This window comes from Lytechinus variegatus, chromosome 7 (assembly GCF_018143015.1).
Source record: "Lytechinus variegatus isolate NC3 chromosome 7, Lvar_3.0, whole genome shotgun sequence".
Taxonomy (NCBI): Eukaryota; Metazoa; Echinodermata; class Echinoidea; order Temnopleuroida; family Toxopneustidae; genus Lytechinus; species Lytechinus variegatus.
Window position 1 is genome coordinate 8,036,305 of NC_054746.1, and position 27,537 is coordinate 8,063,841.

Sequence of the window (27,537 nt, forward strand, 5' to 3'; positions counted from 1 at the left end):
ACTGTATTGTGAGTCCACTGAATTTATGACGAATTCTCATTTCATTGCTTGTCTGCTTGCAGTAACACTGACTTGGTTGTTGAATTGATTTTGTAACATGACAAGGGTGTAATGATAATATAAAGATCTGTAATCTGGAATATTAGCTTGTGTTGTGGCCGCAGATATTACTCTTAAAGTTGGTTATCAGTGAGTACACCCCCCAAAAAAAAAAATTGTTTCTATCCTGATCTTTAGTGTCTTAATGTGTAGAAGAAGCAATACATTTTCACCTCAGAAAATAAGTGTAACATGCAGTCAGTCAGCAAGCCCTCAAAAAGCAGCTTCTTTTATCCAAGTGATATTCATGACTAGAGGGTTTTTGCATTGTTAATGAGCTTGGTGCGGACGAAAACACTTCTTTTTATCCGGCCATTGCTGCTCTAAATATTGACCAAATCTCATGTGTTTGGTATCTTTATAAAGAAGAAATGTCATTGTATCAGGTCATGTGTTTGGATTTTTAAAAAGATTGTGTAATATACATGTAGGTGAAACGTTTGATCTAAAACATGAAAGAAAATAATTATTTTCATGCAACAAGAGTTTTTTTTTTTTCCACTTAATTTCTGTTTGAGCCCAAAAAGTTTTTTAGATTATGATAAAGCTTTAATATGATATAATTTAGATAGGTCAGCAGCCAGCTTTTCATAGGCCAAGTACATTTAGCAGTATAAAAACAAGAATACTGCGCTCTGATTGGTCAGAGACCACACACCCACGCAAATTCCAATGTTCCCCACACTGGGCCTCTGCAAGGTCACACTCACCATGTGGAAATCTCTTTGAATTACTCGCGCCTGTTGTTTTGAAAACATTGTTCAGCCAATCAGAACTCTGTATTTTATGTTACTCAGAAATTTCAGAAATCTCATCTTGCATGTTGATGGAAAAAGCTGGCTGCTGACCCATCTAAAAGATGCCACATATCAAAAGTGACATTGTAAGAAAATATAGAGTTTGAGCTTTCTGATGATATAAATAATGTTTGTGCCTAGAACACAAAATTTTGCACAATTTGCAAGTGAAAACAGGGGAAAAAATTCTGTTTGAGGTCTCTTTTCAAGCCAAATATTCACTAGTTTTTAAAAATATTTTATTCAAAATAATTAACCAGTATAAAAGAGTAACATGTACTCTTTCTTATGGTACAACAATAATATTACTCAAGGAGAAAGTGGTTAAATTCTTTAAGCAAGAAAGTCTCACATTTCACGAGATTTTGCAGGACATGAATTCAGCCACGAGAGGACTTGGATAAATCTTGCTCATTTGCTCATTAACACAGGGACTTGCAGACTGACTGCATGAGTTGAGAACACAAATCCACTGTCGAAAAAGAATGTGATAATTATTCAATAACAGTTATACAGTGAAAAGGGTTAGAGTTAGGGCTTCTTGCATAGTCTTGTGTTGTGGCATGGCTTTATGAGGATGTCATGATATCTGTTACATTATGTCATTGTATACTGGCCTTACCTGCAAGACCGCTCACAACTATGGCCTAATTGAATCTCCCTTATATACCTGTCTAAGAATTTTTGTCAGTAAAAAAAAATAACTTGCATCTTGTGGAGATAATGCATGAAAAGTTGTCAAGATTCTTGACAGAAAGTTTTTATAGTTTATCCTATTCATTTATTTGTTGTTAATAGGCGAGAGAAGCATTCACCAAGTCGGTAATCCATTCTTTTCATGTGAACCTGTTACATTTACAACATACTGGGCAAAGGACACCACTGTATTGACTGCATTATTTTTGGTGTTGGGTTTGTCAAAATCGTGCACTTTTTGGGGTGGTATTCTAAAAATTTTTCCTTTTTTTCTTATAACATGTGTGATCTCAGCCAAAGAACAGCTGGCGAATCTTTCTCTCAAATCAGAATCCTGAAAATTGTCCTATCTCTGTAAGGATGTCCCCTTATTTATCTCAGAAATTGCCAATTTTCTTTTGTCAGCCAGTCGTTAAATGCTTTATGTGATGAGATGAACCGATAGAAGTGTCTCTTTTTATGAAAATGTCTAGCGCATTGTTGACATTAGCATACCTGCCAACCAGTACATTTTTGGCGTATTTAGTAGGCTCTTACAACCAAATACGGGATTACATTTTTTCTTTTAAAAATAAGTTTTTGTAAAAAAAAATGATTATAATAATAATTCTTTTTATTTGTTTTAGTTTACAAAATCGTAATTTATTAAGAAAAATCATCTCTGTTATGTCTCTATTTCATAAAACTTACACAAATATGGTTATTAGATCAATGTGATTTCAGGTAACTTGTTTGTGTTTTTTTCAATCATTTTGTTAAAAAACCAGGGTGAGATATGCACTTGTTTCAATTTTTTTTCTATCTGCAAGAGCAGTGCGCATTTTAGCTTTCATGCATCTTGAGCGCCGCGATGAGCGAGTGCGCCGAGCATTTTATTATGAAATACACTTTTCTGGGGAAAAATATTTTTTTTTTATCAGAGAATACAATTTTTATGTCCCAGAGGTTGGCATGTCTGCATAAGGTGCAGTTTCCTATACACCCCTGCTGCTTATAAATGCACTGTGCTTCTGTGCTATAAATACACCTGGGCCTGTTGCATAAAACTTTTACCTGAGACAACTCTGGTAAAAACTGAAAACTAAGGTTAGTCTGATTTCTGCCATTGACTTTAACACAGGGCAAAAACTCCGGTAAAAACAACCTGAGTTTTCTCTGGTAAAAAGTTTTATGCAATGGGACCCAGGCTGTTTTCCCAGGCATATTTTCTTTGAACAATTTCATCATCTCAAATGAAAAATCTCATTCAGCATCAAGTTGCAATAGACCCCTATCTGTTGTACATTTTCTTGTATATTAACATAAAATGAAAAGATAAAGGAGAATTTTCCGAACACCATTTATCTCATCCTGCGCACGGAAATTTATGCGCTGTTTTTTTTTAGCTTTGACCATATTTTAACTCTGACATCATGTGCATTCAGTGAAAGTTACAATAATAAATAAAAGAATGATCAGGATACCAATTTTATTGTAACTCTGAAGATACAAGACAATTTTCAGAATACGGCCCCTGTGTAATGAATGTCAATTGTATGGAAAGAAAATGGAATGGCGATTAAATCTTTTTGTATACCACCACCAAACAAAGTTTGTAGGGGGTGTATAGGAATCGGCGTAATACGGTCTGGTGGGTGGTCCTTTGCAAATTTTATATGTTTGAACTACTTCCTCACTTTTTAACCTATTCTCATGAAATTGGGCACACACATAGATCTTTGGGTAAAGATGTGCAAGACACATTTTTGGGGAGTCTGTTTCTGAAATCATGTTGGCTTGGTAACAGTATATATTATGGCAAAAATTCGGTAGAAATCTTGTGGTTCAAACTACTTTCTCAATTCTTAACCAGTGCTCATGAAATTTGGCACACAAGTTGACCTCGTGGTAAAGATGTGCAAGACATATTTTTGCATGTGTCGGAAATTGTGTGGTAATGGTATTTTGTGTCAAAAATTGGGTAAAATCTTATGGTTCAAACTTGTACTAACTCATTTTTTAACAATTTCTCATGAAATTTGGCACACACATTGGTCATGAAATAAGCATGGGAATGTAACGGCATACTACAACGATTAATTTGTAAACGTCTTGTAGATTGAACTAATTCATTTTATGACCTATGCTCATGAAATTTAGCACATGTAAAGGTCTTGAGTTAAGATCTGCAAAACACACTTTGAGTTTTCAGAAATTGTGTTGCCATGGTAACTGCATATAGTGGCCAAAAAGCCAAGGAAAACCCACTGCTGATCAAACTTCTTCCCCAGCATTTGGACAGTGCTCATGAAAGTTGGCACCAAAATTTATCTTGAGTAAAGACATGCAAGATTTATTTTCCAAATGTGTTGGAAACTGTGTTGCCAGGGTAATTGCTTAAGGATGGTTGTATTAATCACCCTCAGTGATATTTCTAGTTTTTCCATCTATTCTTCTTTGTGAAAATTTAGGTTTCGATTCATTAGGTATCTAGTACCCTCTCTCAGTAATTTTATTTTTTTTTCGTAATTCAGTGATCAGAAATCTTGAAACTTTTGGACCATTCCTTGCTTGAAAAAAGGTTTAGTGTTTTTAAGGAACAAAATAATACATGATTAAAATATTTCCATGTAAAACCATATGATTTATCAAATAAACTATTAGTGACTTTGGAATAGTGACAAATAAATAATTCATAACCATGGTGAAGGCAAGAATTTTTTTTTTATGTCACCAGGGTCCTGTAACACAAAGGTTAGCAAATCAATTGTACGCTTCATTTTTACGATCGATTGTACATTGTAGTCAAGGCAATCAATCGTAGAAAAATGCTTATTATTTAGTTAAAGTTAAGTGTAATTTGATTCATACTATTTAAGGGGAAGTTCATCCTGACGATAAGTTGGTTTTTATAAAAGCAGATATAATAAAAGAAAAAAAAAATATTGGTAAAGGTTTGATGAAAATCAGAGTTATGATTTTCTGATGTCACAGAGGAGCAGCTCCTTGTGGTGTGTGATATAAATTCCTCAAAATGTCATTCACATCGTAGAAGAAAATTATTCTTATTCATCATGGTTTATGGGATAAAGCACAAACAGGACTGGTTGCATATGACTTTATTAATTAAAATCTTTAAAGGTTAATAACTTATTCTTTATGGATTTCCATAAAAATTTTAATATTTTTCTGTCCATTTTCTTGTTTATTATAACCAACTTGCAATCAGGGTAGATATTCCCGTTACTTAATAGCCACATCTCCCACAAGTTCACTTTCAGGTCATTCAAGCAAAAGATTTTCACCCCCCCCCCTCCTCCACAAAGTCAGACCCAAAAGACAAACTAAACCAAACAAATGGTTTTAGTAATTCTTTTGTCATCACAGTAACACAAAAGGCCAAATCACGATTGGACATTTATTCAGAATCCTGATTGAATGCACACATGCATAAATAACTGATTTAATAGAGTCAACATGCAAGGTTTGCCTTTCTACATTATTGATGTGTTGTTTGGTTCAGATAATACGACTGAGAAAATTGGAATACTTGACAAGAAACAGAAGCCCATTATTGCGACTTCAACTACTGTACTACGAGCAACTAGTTTGAATGTACTGTATTTTTAATGATGTTTACCAGAGTGGGGATCTATAATACTACAACTTGGTGATACTGTGATCATCTTTTTTTTCCTTTTTTTTTTATGAAATCATGTTTGTGTAATGCAAAGCTTGTCTGGTAATGTTTTAATATGAATATTTGTTTTTGGAGTACCAGGCACTATAACTTTGAATGAAAATTTATTTTGTACCAAATATGAAGTGTCCTCCATTTCTGTGGGAGTTTAACACCCATTATAAAGGAACTTTTAATAAAATAATTGTTGTATAGAATCTGTGTTTTGTATGTCTTTATTGCCTTTGAAATCACAATTTATATTGCATAAAAAAATTTTATAACTAAAAACACAATGGTACGTATTCTGAAATCTAGATTTTGATTTGCATAAACCATGGTCGTAATTATGGTTTAACTTTGGAAAGCCAAATGTGACATCTAGCTCTATAATCGGGTGATCAGTTAGTCATCACACATATGGAATTCAAACCATTACAATCTATTTTGAAATGATGAATACAATGGTTTTCTTCTTCATTAAATATATGTTAACGATATTAGTAAACACAAGAAGCATTGCAGTGTAAACAAAGTTGCACTTTGAGCATCCCACAGTTTTACCCCAGACTTAGACCATGGTTTAAAGGGGAAGTTCACCCTGAAGAAAACTTTGTTGTAAAAATAGCAGAAAAAACAGTAAAAAATATTGGTGAAGGTTTGAGGAAAATCCGTTAAAGAGTAAGAAAGTTATTAGAGTTCAAATATTTGGATTTGTGACGTCATAAACGAGCAGCTGCCCCATGTGTTATGTAATATAAAATGCATGAATTTCAAATTTTGTATGGTTCCTGATGACTTAATTTTGTTTTTTCTTCATGATCGGGTGTGAAATGATTTGTTTATTGATATACAAAGGTACAGTGAAAACATTTTCAATTTTCTGAGAAAATTACATTCAATATTTTACCATTCGCTATGTAGGAATGCTGCTCGCATATGACATCACAAATCAAATAATTGAAATTCTAATAACTTTTTAATTATTTGATGAATTTTTCTCAAACCTTCGGCAATAGTTTTTATTATTTTTTCTGCTATTTTTACAACAAACTTTTTGTCAGGGTGAACTTCCCCTTTAAGTTAAACTAGAGTTCAGAATATGGGCCAGTAACTGCGCACATCCTTCTGAAGTCATATATATAGTAAATCATATGTATACTTCTGATATATTACCCCCTGAATATGTATATTAATCATGATGCGTATTAAGTGCCTAAATAACTTGGGTGTCATATAAAATTTGCAGATGCAATGCATACCGAAGCCACTACTGCCAAAGCATAACCGATCATACATATAGGTTGACCGCAGATACATAGGTTGCTGAATACAGCAAAATGTCAGTTATCTTGATTAAACACTAAGACAGCAATTATTAGATGGGGGCTCCAAGCACACGTTTTAACTTGGTTGGTATTTGTTTTATGTTAGATTTATATTGCACAGATGTGAAAAGAAAATGCTCGTCAGCAGTAATGATTTTGTATTTTTTTTTATAAAAAAGATGGTGCAAGCTTTTCTGACATATCACCAAGCTACACAGATTGATTGATTGATTTTATTTTATTTCTGCATTCACATCAATATCAGAATTACAAAATACATATATATACAATATTTACAAAGGTTATAACAAAATAATAACAGTCGCATAGTATAAATATTGTAAATAAATATTAACAAAAAAAGATGTGTCATATATTTTTTCAAAACAAGATTATAAATGAATGCAGGAGACCACCATCGTGAGCGATTAGGCTTGATGATGATGGAGGCCTCATAAAAGGTACGTAATAGTTCTTCATTGATCAAGTGGGTGCTGTGCAGGTGTAGGTGCAGGTGCGGCAAAGAGCAGTTGAAATATTACGTTTAAGAGGGGGCTGCGTAAGATGTAATAATAAAACGTTTAATGTTAGCTTTCAAGGAGTAGATTGTTAAACATGATTTGATATTGTCTGGAAGATTGTTCCAAATATCGGGACCGTGATGTCGAATGGATTTGTGGGTTATTAATAATTTTGGGTTAGTGAGGTGGAGGTTTCCAGATATGCGGGTTGGGTAGGAATGGACAGACCTGTTGAATCTAAACATATTATTAAAAGACTGGGGAAGTTGATTGTTAAAATACTTAAACATGAATACAGCAATTTGAATCTTATTAATATCAAAGATTTTTAATGTTTTGAGTCTGTGAAACAATGGGTCAGTATGAGCCAAGTAATGTGAGCCTGTACATATACGGATAGCTCTTTTTTGTAGTTTAAATATAGAGTTTAGTTTAGAAGAGCCACAGTTTGCCCAAACGATATTGCAGTATGATATATATGGAAGAACTAACGAATTGTATAATAAGAATAAAGTTTTATGAGGAAGAAGGAATTTTAACTTTGAAATGATTCCAATACTTTTTGAAACGCACATTGTAACATGGTGTATGTGTTGGTTCCAAGAGAGAAATTCATCCATAATTACACCTAAAAATTTTGAATTGGTTTTCTGTTCTAAAGGCGTACCGTCAATGTTAATGTAAATCGGTGTGTTGATATTATGAGATTGATGTCTGAAATACATAAAATGTGTCTTTTTTGTATTTAAAGAAAGTTTGTTGGCCTTAAACCAGTTAGACACCTTGTACATTTCACGATTTACTACATTGTTTAATGAATTAAGGTCTTGATGAGAATAAAATATATTTGTATCGTCAGCAAATAAGACAAATGACAAAATAGAGGAGGTTTTTATAATATCATTAATATAGAGTAAAAATAAAAGAGGACCTAAAATCGACCCCTGGGGAACACCACATTGAACTAAAAGAGAATCAGAGTCATTATTATTAAAAGTGACATATTGCTTTCGATTATTCAAGTAATCTTTGAACCATAATAGAGATTGGCCTCGTATTCCATAATGATTGAGTTTGGAGAGTAAAATATCGTGGTTAAGAGTATCAAACGCTTTACTTAAATCACAAAAAATACCAATTACGTGTTCTTTATTTGCTATGGCATTACTTATTTTGTCATAAATTTGAAGTAAAGCTGAGTCTGTTGAATAATTTTTCCTAAAACCATATTGATTCGAATTTAGAATATTGTGTTTGTTGATAAATTTGTAAAGTCTTGTGTATACTATTTTTTCTAGAATTTTTGATATTGTTGGAAGTAAAGAGATGGGACGGTAATTACTTATTTCGTGAGGATTGTCTTTCTTAAAAATTGGATTGACTTTAGCTATCTTAAATAAATCTGGGAAAACGCCTTGAGATAAGGAGTTATTAAATATGTGAGCCAAGGGGCTAGCAAGAGGGTGAATTATTTGCTTAAGTAAAAACATACTGATGCCATCAGACCCAGAAGATCTAGAATTGTGAAGGGTACGGGCAATGTTGACAATTTCAGAAGGATTTGTTGGGGTTAGAAAAAGAGACTCCTGATTTGGATCTGACAGATAATCTGTATAATGTGCATTGGGAGTATTTATTTTATTTGCTAATTCGGGTCCGATATTCGTAAAAAAAGAATTGAATGAGTTTGCATAAAGACTGGGATGAAGTATTTTAGATCCATTAAGAGTAATGTTATCATTGGGTGGGGGGTGGGTTTTTGTACCCAAGACTTCTTTAATAATTTTCCAAGTTATATTTGTATTTCCACTGGCATTATTTATTTTGTTAGTATAGTGCAATTTTCGGGATATTCGAATCAATTTAGTTAGTTTATTACGATATATTTTATATGTTTTTAAGGAATTATCAGTTGGATTGCGCAAATGGGACTTATAGAGTCGATTGCGTGTCTGTATTGACTTCAGTAGACCTTTTGTTATCCAAGGATTTTGGGGTTTATTACGTTGGGTTTTAGCTTTACCTAAAGGGATATTTTTTTCATAATAATGTTTTAATTTATTATTAAAGTGATTGTAAGCAATATTGGGATTTACTTCATGGTAAACGTCTTCCCAATCTTCTAAAAATAAGTCTTGCTTTAATAGTTCTATATTTTGTTTAGATTCTTTACGATAAAAATATTCTTTTTTGGATTTTGGGTAAGATAGTTTACATTTACAAGTTAAAAATATAGGTAGGTGGTCCGAAACTTCAGAACAGAGGATCCCTCCGATAGCTTTGCTATTATGGACGTTCGAAAAAATGTTATCAATCTGAGTTGATGAATTTAAATTAATTCTGGTGGGTTTATTAATGATAGAAAGGAAGCCAAATGAGTACATCAATTTCATGAAATTAGTTGCATTATTATTATCGGTTGAGGGCAAGAAGTTAATATTAAAATCACCGAGTAGAAAAATATGTTTGTTTTCATCCCCTATTTTATAAAGAAATTGTTCTAATTCATCATGAAAGAGGTCTGTATTTGAATTAGGGGGTCTATAAACTAATCCTATTATAATGTTTTTGGAACTAGTATTTTCGATCTCTATGAACAAAGACTCTGCATGAGATAATTTTGCATCAGAACGAACTGTGAATTTAAGATTATGTGAAATATAAAAGGCAACACCACCACCTCTTCTTTCTTTACGGTCTGTCCTTATTAAATTATAATTAGGTAGATTAAAAATATCTGGGGAATTTTCATGTAACCATGTTTCGGTTAAGCCAATTACGGAAAAGGGAAAGTTGTTTAATGAGTGTAACAGGTTAACTAAATATTCAAAGTTCTTATTTATACTTCGTATGTTTGCATGAAAAAGTGAAATATTGTCTGAAGTATTATTAAATTTGTTTTTAAATTCTTGCGGAGTGTAATATTTGCTATCTTGTGAATTCTCAATAATAATGTCTGGGGTAAAGGTATGTGACTCAGACAGGGGGGCGTGAAAATGTAAAGTACCGGAGGTTTGGAGAGAGGTCAACTGCAAGTGTGCAAGTGGTGCAGGTGATTATGTGTGTGCGTGAATGTGTGTTCATGTTTGAAAGTGGTGCTCGTGTATCAGCAATTGGAACATAATAGACAAGTACAAAATGAATAAGACCCATCTTGGTCAATGATGAATAGGCAGAAGAGCAAAGCCCGACCACCAAAAAAAATACAATAAAACAATTTCAGCAGCAATACTTAGAATTTACAAAGGGGGAATCGAGACAAGACATAATTAACAAACAAAGCCTAAATTCAGCTGTATCGAACATTTGATTATTTACAGTGGTTTCTATCGGTAAAAAATACTGTTTTGAAAGGACATGAATTGGTATGCTTGAGAGATAAATATCAAGAAAAATTAAAAGAAAGAAGGGGAAAAGGCAAACATGAAGCCAGATCCATTAACCAGAAACGATTAGGTTTCTCACATCTTAGAAAAACAAAATACTGCTAAGACAGTCATAAAACAAACAAATAAAAGTTTGTTTAAGTTTGCACTGTAGTAAATGTTGTAGTACAAAAAACAAACAAACAATTGATTTAAATAATGATAAGCACTGTCAAAGAGACTAGTGGGGACTACAAGGTCAGTGGCTGCACGAACCCGCCAACTATTGTTTAATAGAAAGTTTCATTGAGGAGTGGGAAGTGATCAGTGGTGCATAACCATGCCTGATTGAAACCTGGGGATGTGATAAAGCAAATTAATTACGTGAAATGAAGGTACAGTACAAACTTTCAGCATATCTTCACCAGCAGATCGTTTACAAGTCAAATAATGAATTTGAGTATCCACTTTGAGACAATGCTTAATTGGATAGAGACATTAAGCGTTTGGTACACAAAAGGGTTGGTGTAAATATAGGGATGAATTCGATGAGTGGCGGGAAAAAAATACTATATGGAAAAATGTTAAGTACATGACTAAAGATAATGGAACAACCATGTAGTTGAAAGGACATAATAATGCACAGTTTATACACTGTATTAGCGTAATCAACATACATTAAAGAACAGATTTTCACCTTCTCTCTCCCTTTCTTTTAATCAAAGGATTAAAGCAATTGAATTAACAAATTTTCGTCTAATAACAATATAAACAATAAAAGGTTGTTTTATGAATACCGTTGAAGAATGTAATTACAGTACAAGTACAAAAAGTTCACTTGCGGTATTCTGGTTGTTGCTAGCTGTACATAAACTTCATTACGTAATGATTTGTATAGGGACAGAGAACAGAACAAAGAATGATTAGGCAAAGGTCAACGAGGTTTGCCCATGGTCAGTCGTCATGTTCTTACATGCTCATGTATCGAGCAATAATAATCATGGACAATTTGGTAGGCGGGGAATGATCGGTGGTGCATGATAATCACGCCTACGTGAAACCTGTGGATGTAATAATTCAAGGTGATTGCATGCATTGAGGTGTAAAATAATAGAGAACAACCTTTCATTAAATAAAATATGCTAATCGTATCTTTTCTGACAGTTTAAAAGTCCAAGAATGAATTTCGTCATCCAATTTGGAACAAAGCTTAATTGGATAGAGAAAGATAAAGCGATTGATACACAAAAGGTGGGCCGTATGTAGGGATGAACTGAGAAGTGGCGGGAAAAATACTCTATGAAGGAATGTTAAGTACGATGTTAAGATTAATAGGATAATGTCTGCAACACCCATGCTTAAGAACTGGTTCCTATATTAAACCCGTATAATAAAACACACCACATTATTGTATACCAGCAGACATAATCACCTAAAATATCAACCGAAATTTTCATAAAAAGAGATCAAAGATGCATTATGCTGAAGAATTCATCAAATTAGATGTTGCGTTACCCTTTTTTTTACTCATGTGAAACAATTTTGATTCCTCATTGAGAGTGGAGTTGCCATTTTTTATATTGTGGTGTAAGAAATTTGGTTTATTCATGAGGGGCTCTCCCCCCCCAAAAAAAAAAACACACATTTATGGTAAATTGCATAGGAACTCTGCAGGGCAGCGTTCTCTGATGGTAATTATAAACCAAATACAAAGGAAACATTTTACGTCTAGGTTAATCAGTCATAGTGGCTGACCTTATGTACATGTAGACGACAGATTATCACTCTCTGGCCTTTTATCAAAGTGGGGACAAAGGCAGAGTGGGAATATGAACTCACAACCTTGTGATTATGAATCCAATATTTTAACCACTGGACCACACGACCCACATTGGGGAAATTGCTAAATTTTGCTGGCTATGTCTTTCATTTCAAGGGCTATTTTTGTTGGCAACATTCCGGGGCAACATTTAAGCAAGTATGCTGTAAAACTATTTGTCATTATTAATGCTTGTCATGAGAGCAAAATTTCCCATCGCCCTCATGTATTTAGGGCCTATACGGCCTTTTGAATGATATTCTAATGGGGCGCAGCTCTATGAAAATAGACAGAACCAGGATTTTTCAAAAATCGGTAGGTAGTCAATCAATTTTTTTTTTACATATTGATATCCTCGGAAGTCAAAGTTTGAAGAAAAAAAAAACATACTCCATAGAATAAATTTAAAAAAATATAACATGAATATGGGGTATGACATCAGCTCCCTCATCCAATTTGGATGAAATTATTAGTATTTTTTTTCTTTCTTGTCTGATTTCACTCTATCTCTTCAAATATTACAATTTTCAACCTGGAATCCCCCTCTAAAGAGCTCCTTGTTTGGAATCGGGTAAGACGATTGATTATAATTTCGACTTCGATCCTGTAAAAAAAGGAAAGATGACAAACTGAAAAAAAAAGAGAGAAGCCCCAGATTATTTATTTCATTAAACTTATTTTGTAGACATTTTCTTTTTCTAGACACAAAGCCAACTCTTCCCCTTTTCAATTTCTGCCGTTTCTTTCTCATTTTATTTCTTTTATTCCCGCCCCCCCCCCCACTCCGGGGACGGAAGGACCGCATGCGTGTTCCCAAAATGTCTGGTAAAGGGGTACTTTTTCGCGGGACAAGTCCGGCCCACGAATTGTAAAAAAAAGGGGTGTATTTGTATTTTCACCTGGAGATTTCTTTTAAAAGGGGGTGTTTTTATCTCTCTCTTTGGACTCCTGAGAAATTTTTAAAAGGGGTTAAGATAAAATATATTGAATAACATAGAATAATTGATCAAATCCCGGGATCGAATTCCTGCTAGTTTTGTAAGTTCATTCAGGATTATTTCATATTGAAAAGTAAAGTACGGACCTTTTTGGGGAATGAGAGCTCACCTGAGATGGGGGTACATTGAGCATTGTTCCGGATTTAGGGGGGTCTCCAAGGAAAAAAAACCCGAAAGGGGGGTTCAGAAATTTTGGCAGACCTTCTTTGGGGTGCTTTCAAAGGGAGGGAACGAGCATAGGCGTACCCTAAATAACACTTGAGTGCGGGCGGGCTTTTATTACCCTTCTTTTATATATTCATTCATTTTCTTACTTCTTTTCTCTTTTCAATATCCTTCTCCTCTCCCTTTTACACCACCAATAGCGTGCCGTGGCTGCCTCGACCCCCTTGTTCTTCCCATATATCCTCCTTTATTGATATATTCATTTTGGTACACGAAAGGGAATTAAGGGCTTTTTATTCAGGCTTCTAGATTCACAAGTTTTGTGAAAATAATCTAACAACTCATATAATCTGCAATTACACAATCACTATGCCCTCCAGTGTTCGCTTTTTTCCTTTTTTACTATTCACCCTTCCATTTTTTTTGTTTTGTCCTCTCTTTCTTTTTTTTCCTGCTGGAGCGGGATGAGGGAGTGGCATTACTGCAAAGCTCCTCCCTATTCCCCGTTCTGGATCCGCTGCACCTGCCGAAGCTAGGCGAGGTCCATTGTCTTCTTAATATCTTCCGATTCGGTTTTGAAAAAAAAAAATCCCCCTCGATCTCTAAAATTTCCCGTTTCTTCCTTCTATTTCTCTCTCTTTTTGAGTCCCTGCTCTTTCTTTCCTCTTTTCCTCCTCCGTTCCCCTTCTCATTCTCCCTTTCTTTCTTTTTTTTTCAGTGGGGGAGGAGCAAGGCCAAGGTCCCTTCGTTATCATGGATCCGCGCTAGTGCCTTTGCTTTGGCTTGTTATGCAGAATTAGTTTGTAAGATCTTCAAATATTTTAGAAAGTTCTCGGCATCAACAATGGGGCTCCCTTTTTCGCGTTATTCAATTCAAAATGTTGACCAATCTTCAGAGTCAAATAAAAGTTTGCACAGCAATTTATAGGCTTATGATTAGCTAATTGTAACAATGATGGAAAATATATATCCTGCCTTTGATTATGATTATGTCAGTCAGTGGCGTAACTACTGGGGGGCATGGGGGGCACGTGCCCCTCAACCGAATGGCCAAAAAAAAACGGGAAAAAGGAGAAAAAGAGGGAGAAAGGAAGAGAGACGTAGTGGGGAAAGAAGAAATTATTGTTCATTAAAGTGTTATATTGTATTATGTTATGTTATATTACATAAGAAGCATTTTTTCATAACGTTATGAAACATTATTTGCTCAGGGCATATGTCTCCATTGTTCCTGGTGCTCGCATCGACTGTTAACGGGATATATATGATCCTGTTGTACTAAAACTTCCCGTTTTCAATTCGAGTTATTATTGTTTTACGTAGTGACATTTGCTTCTTTTTCATGACTTCTTAAAGTGATTGCTCTATTTTAAGGTCTTAATATAAAACATTTCCTGTCCGTGCTAACGTTCGCATTAGTTGATTGGTAGGATGTCTGTCCTTCATGAATTCCTAAAATCTGTCCTTAAAATTTAAAATTTTCTGAATGATCTGAATATAAAAAAAATTCAGCTCGCGCTTCGCGCTCCCATCATTTGGTTAGTGAAATACGTAAGGTCTTAGTGAATTCCTACAAACAAGCCTTAGAATGCCCATCTTCAGGTTTAAATTTCAAAAATTTTCAGCTCGCGCTTCGCGCTCGCAGAATTCTAACAAAATCAGCAAAGGATAGCATTAGCATTAGATGACTATGCTGAGATATTTATACTCTAAATGGATTCCTAAAATATAGTCCTTAAAATGTCCCTGTTTAGGTCAATATATACAAAAATTTCAGCTCGCGCTTCGCGCTCGAATAGCGAGACGGATCATGATTACAAAAATTGCTAATAATGTCCTTTTTTAGGTCTGAATATCAAAAGTTTTCAGCTCGCGCTTCGCGCTCGCATTATCTAATCATGCAGTGAGATACATATCTGTTTAATGACACTGCATGTCCTTAAAATGTCTCTATTAGGTCAGTATACCTGGCACCTGAGCGCGCTTCGCGCGCTCCTTAAGTTTTTGCTGGTGCCCCCCCCCATGCCGTGACCCAAGGTACGCCACTGATGTCAGTATACGCATGCAGAAATGATTATGGGGTCTATATTATACTTAAACACAAAGTTTGTTCTTGGCCTAAAATTAATGATGAAAATAATTTGGCGTATATGCCAAATTATAAACCATGATAAAAAATAAATAAATAAACAGTAGAAAGTTTTCCATTACTAAATAACACAATTCTAAAACCTGTCCGGTTCGGAGCTAAAGGAACTGCGTTCCAAATTCCACAGCCATGTTCAGCGAGCTCCCTTCAATTATATTACAAATTCAAATTCCAGGATTCACATAACACTTCATATGTTTAGCTAATTATAGCTGTGAAAGAAGAAATATTCAGCTTTATATTAGCATTATTTATGTGGAACTAGTTTGCCTTAACTGTTTCAAACTTAAAAACATCTTTTACTTAGTAGTATTAAAACTACTCCTATGAGTAGAACTATTTCTGATTGTTGAATGCAATAATAGTCACAGTTTGACGGATTTACCAAAATCATTATAAACCAAGCAACCAATAGAGCTCTATTCCACCCTTGCTTTCTCCAAAACAAAGACCAATTAAACTGGACAGACAAATATAATTTCACACAACATTTTCATAAGCTGTACAGCACTTTAAAATTAGAAAGTATATGCCCCAACTTTATAAGCATGCGGTACTAATTTGGGGAGTCTTACTATTTAACATCATACACCACTATACTTTTTAAAATGTATCTTTAAACAAAAATATATAGCTCTATGTTCCTCGCTCTTAAAAATGATGAACAAACTAGTTGACGTGTGCGAAATCCATTAGTCAAAATTCACGTACCGGCACTTAAAAGCTTCATTTCTCAATTATAGCATGGGATCTGCGAATTTAGTCTTTTTGTCATTGATCTGTATTTATCAAACCAAAAATATAATATTCCTTATTTTGTGCTTGCATAAATTATCAAAGTAAGTGATATACAGTTGAGTATAAAGTATAAAGTATAACATATTTTTATAAAAGTAATGAAGTTTTTTTTTTCATTTTGTAATTGGAAGTATCGGCGACACCGCCGTATTTGCCAGAAGCGGTAGATTCAAACTGAGATGGATGCGAAAAGCTGTTTTTATTTCTTGTAATACGGGATAATTTAGAGGTGAGTGTGCCTACTTTGTTAACCGAATTTCTTGTACTCTTGAATTGTGTTTGATTGCATGATATGTGATATGAAGTTATGACAATTCCTTTAAACAATTTATTTTTCTTGATTGAATTTAGACCAAAAGCTTCGGTCTCTGTTATGTTGGTTGTTCAGCTGAACTCCGTTGGCTTCACTCACCAAATACAGAGGAGAAATAAAAAAAAATGTTAAAAAAACTCCTCGAAACAGACGGCTGCCAGCTGTCTAGATTGAATTGGACGTGCAGCATGCAGTGAGTGACCAGTGACAGTGTGAGGGCGCGCGTTAGACAGCTGGCAGCCGTCTGTTTCGAGTTTTTTAACATTTTTTTTTCTCCTCATACACAGACGCCGAGACGGCTCGCTATCGTGCAGCCACCATTAGGGGACTTGCAATGTAAAATCCCCCCGTCGGGGCTCTTCAATTTTTGTCTTTAATGACTAAAAATTTTGAAAATTAATGGATCCAAAATGCAAATTAATATTCCCTCTTGGCATTGATTAATTGCCAAAAACCGGAGAAAAATCAAGTTAAAAGGAACAAAAACAGTGACTTACCTCGGCTGTCGCGCAAATTCACTTCCCCGTTTTATCCGATCTTAAGTACAACATATGGCCATTGAATGATTGAATCCCCTGTACAGATCGCGCTAGACCTTCGGTCTCTGTATTTGGTGAGTGAAGCCAACGGAGATCAGCTGAACAACCAACATAACAGAGACCGAAGCTTTTGGTCTAGGCGCGCGTTAACCCAGGGAGGGAGCTCCCGCCCGCGTAACCCAGGGAGCTGGGAGCCCAGGGGCTTAACGTGTAATAGACAGGAATAACCGTCGTTTCTGATTTATTCAACAATTTCTGACATTTTACTGTAATCCCCATTCACCGACGGTAAAGTGTTCGTGTGGGCTCCCATTTGTTATAACACCAGCACCTTTGTCCGACCAGAGTCCAAAGTTTGAGGTTATATAACACATCGAGGTTACAATCTAAGGATATGTAATTTACAAATTCAAAATATTTAATTATTCAATTTTATAATACTTTAAACGATATAGATGAAAATGCATGAAAATTATACTTTACCGATGTTTAGTTGGGTACGACACAGGAAAACAGGTCAAAATGGCAGCCAAACTATGAAATATTTACATAATTACAAACGAACGGAGAGGGCGTCAACAATGTACGAATGTGATATCGATATTGCATTCCACCAGCACACCTACAAGGCAATAATACGATACGATACACTCGCGAAGACAAACGATAATAGTTATAATCGCGATATATCGAGACATTAACGATAATGACGTCATTCAAGATGGCAACTTGCAAGATAAACCGTTAGGTCAGGAGAAAATGGCTTAGATGACAGATTTCTCAATCATCCAGTGGATTTTTTTTTTCAATAAATCCGGTCCAAGGTATGCAATTACTTAAATTATTTGTATTTCCCTGAATGTCTATCATTAAATTTCGCTCAAAAAACAGTTTTAAATCGCGATCTATAAAACGCTAGTTCACTATACGTTGTCTGTAGCCACGGACCCCCAACCACTTCAGTCTATGTATGGTGAGTGGAGCCAACGTAGTTCAGCGGAACAACCAAAATACAGAGACTGAAGCTTTTGGTCTAAACGTGTAATTGACCATACGGAACTAGCGTGATTTATGGTCTAAATATTTCTCCAAATGAATTGTGAAAACAGAAATTATGCACTTACCATGATTGTATGGATGAATCTCTAACGAGTGGCAGTTTTCCTGACATCTGGGCACAGACTGGAACCTCAAAAAAACGAAAAGTTCTCTCCTTCTTAGACAGGTATAACCGTCGTTTCTGGGGATTTATTAAACAATTTCTGACATTTTACTGTAATCCCCATTCACCGATGGTAAAGTGTCCGTGTGGGCTCGCATTTGTTATCACACCCGCACTTTTGTCCACAGTCCAAAGTTTGGTGTAATTTTACACATCGAATTTACACTCTAAGGATTTATAAAACTACAAACTAAAAATACATGATTATTAATTATGAAAATACTTTAAACGATATAGATGAAAATGCGTGAAAATTATACTTTACCGATGTTTAGTTGGGTAGGACACAGGAAAAACGATCAAATTGGCAGCCAAATTAATATTTACAAACGAATGGAGAGGGCGTCAACAATTTATGAATGTGATATCGATATTGCATTCCACCAGCACACCTACTGTACTACAGTTCAAGACAATACGAATACAATAATACGATACGATACACCTCACGAAGACTAGTTATAATACTAGTTGTAGATACTAGTTATAATCGCGATATATCGAGACATTTATAAAGTTAATAACGATAATGACGTCATTCAAGATGGCAACTTGCAAGAAAAACCGTTAGGTCAGGTGAAAATGTCTTAGATGACAGATTTCTCAATCATCCAGTGGATTCTTTTCAATAACTCCAGTCCAAGGTATGCAATTACTTAAGTTATTTATATTTCCCTGATAATGGAAACTATGAAACTGTAAATTTGCTCAAAAAATAGTCTTAAATCGCGATCTATAAAACGCTAGTTCACTATACGTTGTCTGTAGCCACGGAGCCCCAAGCTCTTCAGTCTATGTATTGTGAGTGGAGCCAACATAGTTCAGAGGAACAACCAAAATACAGAGACTGAAGCTTTTGGTCTATCTCCTTCTTGGCTTCTACCCCCGTCTCGATCGGCCGTTTTGTTACGATTCATAACAAAAATGGCCGATTGAGACGGGGGTAGGTTTCAGTCTGTGCCCAGATGTCAGGAAAACTGCCACTCGTTAGACCTTCATCCATATAATCGTGGTAAGTGCATGATTTCTGTTTTCACAGTTCATTTGGAGAAATATTTAGACCATAAATCACGCTAGTCCCGTGAGTATGGTCAAATACACAGTAAGCCCTTGGGCTCCCGCCCGCACAGTGGGCGGGAGTTCCTTGGGTTAGGCGCGCATCAGACGCCTGACTGTAGTGTAGGGTTCATTCAAACTCAAAGATAGAAAAGGGTACTGGTAGGGAAAGGCGGGGGCACTTGACCAAAAAAGTGGTAGGGGTGTGCCGCGGGCGAGACAAAAAACGGGGGCCAAGGAACGGGCTAATTGTAAAAATGAGGGTCCTCGGAACGGGCTTCGGAACAACGAATGTTTGTGAAAACGAGGGTCCTTGGAACAGATCACCAGCGTGTGATTATGAGTGTATGCATCCCTATGGAACGGGCATGCGTGCATGATGCAGCCAGCGCTCGCGCAGAGGTGAAGGTCGGACTGTGCTCTGCGGCCGCTTTTCACCAAAATTGCAGCTCCTTGTAGCAGATCAATGCGACTGGAACAGCGTAAAGAAAAATATGCGAAGCTTTGGGGCGGATTTCTGTCTTTTTTCTCGATAAGAAGAAAATGCTATTCTTTGGAGCGGCTTTCTTGTTCTTTTTCTCAATAAGACAAAAAAAAGACGGAAATTTGAGTGTAAAATGATAAAAATGTGGGTCCCCTCCACGGCACATACCCACTACACATTATATACTGATTGCCCCCCCCCCCCCCGTTAAGAGTCTCTCGGTAACAGGAAGCTTTTATACAGCAGTTGATCTAATTGTTATTTTCATAAATGGTTGTGCTTAGTATTCAATGCAATCAATGGCAAGAATTATTTATGATCAATTTTGAACAGAAGCTTCTTATTACTGTACAGGGCTCTGACTAACCTAGCCAGGCGGCTTCTTGAGAGTTAAAATCATTTACTGACGTATGCTTACTCTCAATGAAGCCAGGTATTTCTTCCCATTCATGTGTGTGTACCGCCTAAAAACCTGAAACTTTCGCCTGCGAGATTTCTACTTTCCTTCTAAAAGATCTAGCCCTAAATCATGTACATGGGATACAACTTAATTTCCAACATTTCTACGCCATCGATTTTATTTTTAAACAAGAATTCATAAAAAAAATGAGAAAAATATAAAAAGACGGAAGAGACTTGCCCGATGAAGGCAGAAAATAATCTGAATTGATAAGATCTAAATAAAGTAAATCAGAAAATGCAAACATTGAGATTTTCATCAAAACCATACAAGGAATGACAAAGTTTTAATATTTTAAAGTTTGGCATTATTTTACATTTATCTTAATGAAAGTTAATGAAGTTTGACATTATTTTACTTTTATCTTAAAGGGATAGTCCGGGCTGAAAGTATTTGTAGCTTAATAAATAGAGTAGAATTCACTGAGCAAAATGCTGAAAATTTCTTCAAAATCGGATAACAAATAAAGTTATTGAATTTTAAAGTTTAGCAATATTTTGTGAAAACAGTCCTCATGAATATTCATTAGGTGGGCTGATGATGTCACATCCCCACTTGTTCTTTTGTATTTTTTTTATATGAAATTAGGTTTATTCAATTTTTTCCTTCAAGAACTAGGAAAATTGGATTGACAACTGATTTTGTGCATTAGATATTTATTGCTGCAACTTATTTCATTATAAGGGAGACATATTATTCTCACAAGTATGAAATAATGAAAAAATTATGATTTTATGTAATAACATAAGAAAACGGAAAGTGGAGATGTGACATCATCAGCCCACATAATGAATATTAATGATGACTGTTTTCATAAAATATTGCTAAACTTTAAACTTTAATAACTTTATTAAATATTATCCAATTTTGATGAAATTTTTCGGCATTTTGCTCAGTGAATTCTACTCTATGTATTAAGATATAAACATTTTCAGCCTGGACCATCCCTTTAATGAAACAGATTTCTGCATGTCATCTTGAATATGAGCAAGCTGATGAAGAGATTTCCCTGCATATTCTTTTGTATTTTATTTCTGAAATTGTATGACAGATGCTTCTGGTTATTATGCTAAGATGGGGAATCTTCACCACCACCAATGGTAGCTCTAGCTCCTGGTTATTATGCAGAGATGGAGAATCTTCACCACCACCAATGGTAGCACCGGCTCCTGGTTATTATGCAGAGATGGAGAATCTTCACCACCACCAATGGTAGCACCGGCTCCTGGTTATTATGCAGAGATGGAGAATCTTCACCACCACCAATGGTAGCTCTGGCTCCTGGTTATTATGCAGAGATGGAGAATCTTCACCACCACCAATGGTAGCTCTGGCTCCTGGTTATTATGCAGAGATGGAGAATCTTCACCACCACCAATGGTAGCTCTGGCTCCTGGTTATTATGCAGAGATGGGGAATCTTCACCACCACCAATGGTAGCACTGGCTCCTGGTTATTATGCAGAGATGGAGAATCTTCACCACCACCAATGGTAGCTCTGGCTCCTGGTTATTATGCAGAGATGGGGAATCTTCACCACCACCAATGGTAGCTCTGGCTCCTGGTTATTATGCAGAGATGGAGAATCTTCACCACCACCAATGGTAGCACTGGCTCCTGGTTATTATGCAGAGATGGAGAATCTTCACCACCACCAATGGTAGCTCTGGCTCCTGGTTATTATGCAGAGATGGAGAATCTTCAGAAGTAGAGAGATGATGCTATAGAATAGGCAGAGAAACTGGAGGTTGGTCAAGACTTTTTTGAATAATAATTACTGATACAGTGCTTTTCTCAGAAGGCTCAAAGTGCTTACAATGCAAATGAAAGGAACTATATTATGCTAAATCTATAAAACAACAAACTACAAAATGACCTTTTGTTGCTGTTATTTTCCTACCGCATTCCCTCTCCTTTCATTCTTTCGATAAACTAATTTCTTCTTCCATTATTGAAGATAAGAACCAGAGGGTCTGTATGAAACACCTCTATGGATGGTGTTTTATAATGATCAGGGACCTGTTTCATGACTAGATGAGCAATATGTAAGAATGTCCTTTGACCATTCTTCCAAGATAAAGAAGATTTGCAACAAATCAATGCTTTCCATATCATGTAGGCAATTCTTATGGCCCATGTTCACACCAATGTGTGATATCAATATTATCCACAAAGTGAGCCTTGAATAGGGTGTTGACTTTATAATTTATATTTCAATAAATAAATCAAAATCTTTACCTAAGATTAAGTTTTTGAAATGTCATCATAAGTTAGAAAATATATGGACCTAGTTCATGTAACTTGGTCATATAGTTAATCAAGTATTACTGAACATCATGCCTGAGTTTCAGGTTACGTAATTTAGGTCAAAGGTCATTTAGGGTCAATGAACTTTTGCCAAGTTGGTGGTATCTGTTGAATTACCATCATTACTTTGAAAGTTTATTGGTCTGGTTCATATTACTTAAGAGTAATCAAGTACATGTATTACTGAACATCCTATGGGAATTTCAGGTCACAAGACCAAGGTCAAAGGTCAATGAACTTTTGCTTTGTTGGGGTATCTGTTGATATACCACAATAACTTTAAAACTTTATGGATCTGATTCATTAAACTTGGACATAATAGTAATCATGTATCACTGAACATCCTGTGCGAGTTTCAGGTCACATGATCAAGGTCAAAGGTCTTTTAAGGTTAATGAACTTTGGCCAAGTTGGGGATATTTTGGAGGTAATAATTAGATTGCTATCATGACTTTCAAAGTTTATAGATAAAGTTATGTGGATATAGAGTAATCAAGTATCACTGACAAGTCTTAGGTTGCATGATCAAGGTCAAATTTCATTGAACGTAGTATTGTATCATTATTTCATTATACAAATGGTGTTTTTTGTGAATAATTATTTTATAGTAGTTTTCAAAGTCAGCACTGCTGCGAATCGCGTGATGCAGGTGAGACTACCAGAGGCACTCCACTTGTTCCATTTTGACAACTGTTTGCACTCATAAACATTCATCATTTGTATGTTGTATAATGCAGGCGAGACTGGGAGAGGCATTCCCTTTTTTTCAATGTTGAGATATATATGATATACATAGGGTTAGGGAGAAGATCAAGCTCAGAAAAAAAAAATGTTTATCATTATGAAGAATAGATGCACCTTTGCTCTGTTGATACCTAAAAACTATGGTACAATTTGTTTTATTTACAGGTTGGATGAATACCGGTCAAGGACAAGCTGGTAGCTGTCAACAATCAACCATTAATGGTTATGACCTTGAAAGAAACCCAGGCTGTTACAAGAATCAATATAAAGTAAGTGCAGTGTTGATATTACTTATTGAATTGATAACTTTATTATCCCCTGACGGGAAATTTGTTTTTTACTGGTGAATTACAAATACAAAATAATGCTTAGAAGGAAATGTAGTTTACAAATGAGATGACAAATACAAATAAATCAACAAGTCAGCAGGAATAATAAACTTAATTTAAACATAGGGTTTACATGGTCAAAACCTTGAAACAATAATTATAACTTTCGAATAGAGATTAAAGTATAAGGAATCAAGAATCTGGGCATACAATCTTTCGGTGACTAATTGTCAAATTGATCAGTATCTTTGTGCAGTAGCGTTGAAGAGGTGAATTGAGTTTGGGGTGAAAGATTGTCTCGTCCTTGCTCTGGCAGATCTCGGTACACAAAAGGGAAAACCCGACCTATAGTTATGGAGTGGATGGGTGGACTCATTTATGATTCTTTTTACCTTAGCCACTACTCTTTCCTCATGTAGAATGGTCATCGAATCTAAATCATTGCATCCAACTATATGTTGAGCTACTCTCCTTGTTCTGTCTAGCTTTGTTATATCTGCCTACGTTGCATTACCGAAATAGCAGATGATGTTGTATGAAGCAACACTTAGTATAGTTTTACGTTCTACGTACATTTTTCTCATCATTCTCAGGAAATACAATCTCTGATTGCACTTTATCCTCAAAAAAGTGACTCTAATACAGGCAAGTTGCTAGGTCCTCCCTTTGTTTCCTCTCTTCCACATTGTTGATGTTACCACGTTCAACTGCTCGGCCTACCTCTTCCATCTGTGCTTATCCCTCCATGCCCCTGGAACAAGGTTGTAGACTTCATCTTCTGCATACATCTGGCCAAAATCCAAATTGGCATTCCCCATTATCGTAACGTTGTGAAGGAAATACAAGCAGTGGCTATAGTCCTCATAATCTTGGGAGTTTGAAGTGTTGTTTCACTCAATAATTGACAGATCTAGTCAATTCTTATCCTTTGTGAGAGATGGTTATTGAAGATCTTCTGCTGATGTGTGACATTGGCATGCCTGTAAGGTCTTGTCAGTGTTGTTCTCATATGAAAGATGTCATCCTTAAATATGACAAATGGAAATCATTTAAAAGTGTCCTGCCGTCGTTGAGGATTGGTGATAGATCTGGGAACCCAATGCTATTGTCTTTGATGCTGTCATTCGATTCGCAGTTGTTATAGATCTGCGCATCGGATTGTTGGTCGGATTAGTCCAATCCTCTGGTATCAAACCAAATGAACTTGTAGTTACTGTTCACCAGTGCCATGAGGACAATGCTAGTGAAACCTTTATAATTGTGATAAAGGCTTCCGGAGTGATCTGGTTTCTTGATGGCCATGTGCTTGCCATCTAATGCTCCCAAAGCATGGGGTATATTTCACCTTTGTTGCAAGCCATCATACTGGGGTTAGGGGGCAGGGTAGTACTTTTTCCTTGTATTCAGCTGCAGTGGCCCTGCAGACCTCGGGTACGAAAGGGCATATTGATTAAGATGATGTCCAGAAGTCAAATGACAAAGTGTAGGTATCAGCAGTTGGCATGTACCTTAATCTCATGGCCAGCTTCAGGCCTGCAGTGATAGTTCTTCCGAACTATATATACTTCTTGATTCGATGATGTACTTGATGAATATAACTGAGGTTATTCTCAGGTACCTTTTGAACGACTGTCCGTCTTCAGTTTGGAGTTCTTGCATGTGTCCAAACTGAAGCCTCCTTTCTGTTGTCACCATGACCATGGTTTCACAATCCCTGCTGTGATGTCTTCTTTTTTCCTTTTGAGAGCGAGGACTAGTCCTAGTTGAAGTCCATTTTTAGTGTGTATATTTAACAAACTTAAAGCAAGATGAATGGGTGTGATTGCCTTGACACAAATATGTACATGTACACATAACACTATCTGTGTTTTAATGCCAGCACAGAGCATATTTTTTCACACGACATTTAGCTTTTTTAATTGTGCTTTTATTTTCTTTTTCTCTTCATTGAATTCAAATCCAAGTTGAATACTTAATCAAGGGGTTTTCAGCTGTATACAAAGGGGTTGAGGTGTACAGGAACTTTTTAGTCGTGGTTCCATTGATAGCTTTATCTGTTATATTCAATATCAGAAAGTCTTAACTGAATTTTTAGTATATAATACTGTTAACCTGTATCAAGAAACTTTTCTTTGCACAAGAAGCTCTTCTGTCTGCACAAGAAAGGTATTGTGAAGAGCATAAACAGTCTTGAAATACAAAATTGTGAAATTTTGGATTGGCAATGCATTTTAAACATCATTTCACAATCACTTTGAGAGGATTTCTTTCATTTTCAAATTCAATACTGTATAATAAAAATTAAATTTTGTCTTAAATTAACGTTTTTTTTCAGCAGGCACAGACTGCTATCCAAGAGAGCAAAGCCCTGAAATCAAGGGTTCATCTGGACGTCATCAGAAGTCACCCAACATGAAGCAAGCAATATGGACAAGGTTAGGAAGAAGTCATTGTCATGCTGGAGGGATTCCATGACATTTGCTCCAGCAACAATTGCTCTGTTTTAAATTCTACACATGAAACAATTGACTAACTTCAACCCTGGATTTAACACTTTACTCTACCCCTTTAGAACCTATTCTTAAACCTAATATAAAACCCTATTGCAAACCTAACCCTAACCCTGCATCTTACATAAAACGAAGTCCGGAGCAATTGTTGCAGGAGCATATGTCTTGTCACCACTGGAAGATGGACTCGACAAACTCAGTCAAAGGTCAAGAAAATTATCAGAAATATGCTGTGAGATCCGGTGGTAAGTTGTGCAATGTTTATTATTTTTATCTCTATGGGGCATTTTAGCAGTGCATTAAAATACTTATTTTTTATAAATGGTTTGTTGGTGCAATATCAGGGCATATTTAACAATGGCCAAAATCTGATTAATTCCCCATATAGGCAACCTGCTGTGCAATGTCAGGCCTCAGGTCACTTTGATAAAAGTATTCAATTTCTTTGTGTGAGATGGTTTAATATTTGATATCAATAATTCTATTCTGTCATGAAAGTTCACCTGAAACTTCTACTAATGATAGTAAAAGAATAGCATGTTTCAAGTCATCGTCACATGTTATTTTAGGTCAATAAACTTTGGATTTTATTATCAAATAAAATAATTTCATTTTCCCTTTAATTTAGAAAAAAATTGTTCGTTTTGTTTACTTTTCATGAAGCTTCTATGAAGTGTCTCATTTTCAAACATAATTCTGAACCTAATCTTATCCTCACATTATTATAAACCAAATCCAGTCACTACCTTCAATCTTATGTCTTTCATGAAACTTAAATGGGAGTGGTCTGTCACCATAGTAACCGTTTGGTCAGCCATTGATAGGAGCTATGCATTGTATCAGGTTTCAGTACAGTGAAGTTTACTTTTGCAATCACCTTTTTTTATATAAACTTGATTACTTTTTCATCTTACAAGGACTAAAATAATTAAGTTGTTACTTATCTTTGGTTCACAGCTTTACCTCATGGCTGAGAGGAGGCTTACAAAGCTGATAGATGACAGTGCTATTTAAAGTGAGTATAAGGAAATAAAGATAGTTGCAGTTCATTGTATACAAATAGCGAATAGGAATGAGTGCGATGGTGCGAGATTTCGCATATTAAAGTGAAAGAAATATGCTCTATTCAACTCGGCTAACGCCTCGTTGAATAGAGCGTTTCTTTCACCGAATGCGAAAT

At 35.6% G+C, this 27,537-nt stretch overlaps 1 long non-coding RNA gene across 1 annotated transcript; it reads left to right on the forward strand.

Moving 5' to 3' along the window:
* The first annotated feature begins 16,543 nt into the window (after nucleotides 1-16,543).
* On the forward strand, nucleotides 16,544-27,372 carry LOC121417951. The gene is made up of 5 exons (XR_005970404.1): nucleotides 16,544-16,622; nucleotides 21,519-22,214; nucleotides 23,684-23,787; nucleotides 26,183-26,602; nucleotides 27,315-27,372. It is a non-coding gene; the product is annotated as an uncharacterized LOC121417951 (long non-coding RNA).
* Nucleotides 27,373-27,537: the final 165 nt, after the last annotated feature.